Raw genomic sequence first — 3,811 nt, 5'->3', positions numbered from 1 at the left:
AGATCTCCTACTTGTTTTGACCAGCTCCAAGCTCATTTGCTTTCCAACATATCACAGTCCATGAAAGAACCTAAACAGAAGGCCAAGAACATAGTTAAATTCCTTTGAAAACGATCCCATTTCCCCATGAAGAACACTGTCTCAAAATATTTACTTTTAGTATTTTTAGTCTTCATTCCCCATGGTAGACATGGAGTCTTGAAATTTTTAAAGCTCCTTTTAAACTTGACCTATTTCTGAAATTTAAAAGGTTTATTTTGCAGTCAACAGACTCTTAGAAAATGCCAGTATGACTACCGACATTTCTAAGGGCTCCCCACATGGAGTTTCACCTATTTTAGCTGAACCTCAATCGGTCAGAGCTCTGTGTACAAAGCTTTGCTTGCCCAAATTCCTCTGTGAAGTGAAAGAGAAACCCAAGACAATAACAATGCCTTCCATTTGTCCTTGATGTTTATAAAGTTTTAGGTTCGGACTTTGCAGCTACAAACTTCAAACTATACTGTGGAACCAAGAATTCCATATATGATTAAATCAAGTTACAAACACTTGATAGAGACTTTCCCAACCTAGAAATACTACCAAAATTTGGAAACTCACAATGATGCTGAAACCAGAATTTGATGGGTAGTCAATTGCCAGACTCTAGTAAAAGTTTTCACTCTGATAAGGCAGATGGGTGTAGCCAAACAAATGTCAATAGGAGGACTGTGCTTTATCCCATGTACCAGTCCTGGTTGTTGGCATTTGTTGTTGTTTGAAAGAAAGTAAAACTTTTTCCCCTTCTCCCACTGTGTGTTTTCTGGAGCAATCAGACATCAGGGTAGCTGTCTGTCTGCCAGCTGGGTGCTGTATCTTAGGGTAGTCAATGTATTATTCCTGTGTCTTTATTCCATGGAAGTCTTATATGCCCATGTGGAGCCTAGAACTTCTAGAAGATGTCAGGGCAGGGGTGGTAGAGAGGGACTCCAAGACTGGTGGCTTTCTAAGAAATTTAGGATTCATGGTGTAAGAACTTGGGAATGAGAGAAATAAAATTTTCCCTCCACAGCCAGATTGTAAATTCATCAGTTAATGAAATGGAGAAAACTTACTCTATGGAGTGAGCACAGATCTCTATTTGGCAGGTCCTTACTCTAATCAGATCAAGTATATTGGCACCTAAAGGAGGAATCTCCATCAGAAGAGGGCCTGCACCAGCCATGTAGAAACAAGAGAAGCCAGGTAAACAAGAATGGTGAGAAACTACCTCTGTTCAGTGGAGAGAGCTTCACACCCAATAGACCTAGAGCATTAGAGTTGGGTGGTGAAGACATCTTTACTTTGATGATGGATGTAGACATGGTGAATCATTGTTAAGAGACTCTGGGTATTCTTGGATGGCCACTCTCAGACTGTCCCAACCATAAGAGGAAAACATCCAGCTATGATGTCCTAACGGCATTGAATATTTCTTTTATTTAACTCCCTTTATTCTGCTTTTACCTTACCAGTCAACCATAGAATTACTTGGCTCCTTGCAAAAGACTGCCCACGGGGAGTTTATGGGCTCCATTGGGCTTCAGAATTTTCTCTCCATGGTAGTGATTTCTCATTGCAAGTCAGAGTTGGGGCTCTGATTGTGGTTTAGCTTTGAGATAATTCTGCTCCAGGGAAACAGCATGCTACTGATTTAGACTTTATTCTACTTCTTGAGACAGTTCTTGGAAACTATTAATCTAGCCTGTTTATTTTCAACTTCACTCCCACTTATGAGCTTTATTAATGTGAAACCTGCCTGACAGATGAATCCATTCTCAGGATGCTGATAACATAAGCACAAATAAGGAAGCTGAGGACCAGTGAAGGGGAACAGTGCCACCAAATGAGGTCTTTTCTTCAGGGAAGACTTTGTGTCCCCTTGACACAACCTGCCATCACCACAGGACTAGGAGCATGTCCACCGCCAGAGGTACATCTCTGTAGGTGGCAACAGAGGGAGAAAGAGCATAGCAAGACGCATGGCTCAGATTATCATTTCCATCACCCTTCATCCAGTCCAGATCATCAAAGAACCAGGCTCTGGGATGGAAAAACCTCCTGACTCACAGAGCAGTGATGCTGGGAAGACTCTGAGTGGTTAAGAATCCTTGAGGCTATAGCACAAGTGCGCAGCTGCACATTGGTAAAAAAAAAATATTACAGAAGAAGAATACAGAAGAATTTCCTCGGATGAACTGGTGTTAGAAGGAAGATCAAAAACAATATCCCGTAATTGGTAAAATGGCATGTGTGCTTCAACAGAGGCACAGAAGGGAAAGGGTAAAGATGCTTCAATATGGACATGAGTCTTCTAATAGATGATAGAAGAACAGAAGAGACAAGGGGAAGGTCCAGAAGGACGGGCTACAGGCAACACTGGCCTTGACTTGGAAGGATTCAGGGATAGGGATGCACCCGTCACAGAAGATCATATGTCTGTGCCTCCCAGAGGAAGGCCCCCTCTCAAGTATCACAAAAGAAGGAAACTAGATTTGTTGGGTTGAATAATCCTAGAGGGATTTCCCCAAAGTCTCCCTTTTTTCCACTGGGTATCCCCACCATCAAAAGACTCTCCAATATAGTTTAATCCAGAAGATCATCTTGGTTTGTTTCTGTGGCACAAAGCAATGGCTGTTTCTTCCCCATAGTTAGGAGGGCTTGGCCACACAAGGGCATGGAGAAGACACAGCAGGTCCACAGGCATCTAGGGACCTAAAGCTTGCCCCTAAGTTGGGAGACAATGATTCAGAAAAAAAGCTGGAGAGACAGGGTAACACTCCACCCAGGACATGTGATAAGAAGCTCCATAAGGAGTTATTTCGGTCCTACAACTGAAAAGGAGTCAATTGTGCTTTATATCCTGGACTTGATCATGTGCATGCAATGGAGTGAGTGTTTTCACCAGAATACTTCCAAAACCTGTGCTGTATTTGTTCAAGCAAGAGTCTTTCCATAAACCTGAGAGAAAGAGTGAAGTTATAAATATAGTCTCTAAATACACATATAAGATAAAATTTGACTGAGAGGACCCTCAAAGGGCAGGTTCTATTTATTTGGAAAGGAAGAGGACTGTGTTCCATATGACAATCAGGCAGAAGGACTTGAGAGAATTGAAATGTTCCATAGGAATTTTTAAGTGGAATTCCAAAAGCTGCACAAAGTGACCCCTCTATAGCTTCAAATCTTTAACAGAGGAGACAAACATCTTAGGGGGTTCTGTGTGGACAGGAGTGAAATGACTGAGTCAGGCAGCATAGAAAAGATGACCACTGACATCTGAGTTACACATTCAGTGCTTGCTTCGGCAGCACACATACTGAAATTGGAATACTAGCATGGCCCCTGCATAAGAATGACATGCAAATTCCTGAGCTACACAGAAGCCTAGTTCTTATCTTTGTCCAGGTGGCTCTTTCAGTCAGGAATGTTCTCATTCTCTGCTTATCCAAATCCTATATGTTAGTTGTAGCCTCCTCCCTCATGAAGCAAATCCTGGTTCCCCCAGTCCTGGATGCCCCAGGGCCTTGTCGGAATCTCTTCTGTGAAACTTACGACTTTGTATTTGACACCATGCTATTGCCGTCCATGTCTTACCTGCCTGGCTAGAGCACGCTTTTAGGGAACAGGGGCCTTGCTGCATCAGCTCCATGCCCAGTGCCTGGCACAGTGCCTCAAATGCTGAGGTGCTCGGGCTGACAGTCACCTGAATGAAGTCTTCCTGCTCCCTGTCAATACACGTGGAGCACACGTCAGCACACGACTGGCTTGGGAAGTACTGGGATCCTTCCAG

General features: G+C 43.1%; 1 pseudogene; it reads left to right on the top strand.

The window, feature by feature from the left end:
• Window positions 1–3,313: 3,313 nt before the first annotated feature.
• Window positions 3,314–3,408, top strand: LOC123792882 (U6 spliceosomal RNA; annotated as a pseudogene).
• The last annotated feature ends 403 nt before the right edge of the window (window positions 3,409–3,811 follow it).

The sequence above is a fragment of the Ursus americanus genome, chromosome 20 (assembly GCF_024610735.1).
Source record: "Ursus americanus isolate L20-20 chromosome 20, mUrsAme1.1.p, whole genome shotgun sequence".
In the NCBI taxonomy this organism is placed as follows: domain Eukaryota; kingdom Metazoa; phylum Chordata; class Mammalia; order Carnivora; family Ursidae; genus Ursus; species Ursus americanus.
Note: the sequence above shows the minus strand (reverse complement) of the source record. Positions and strands in the feature narration are given on the sequence as shown.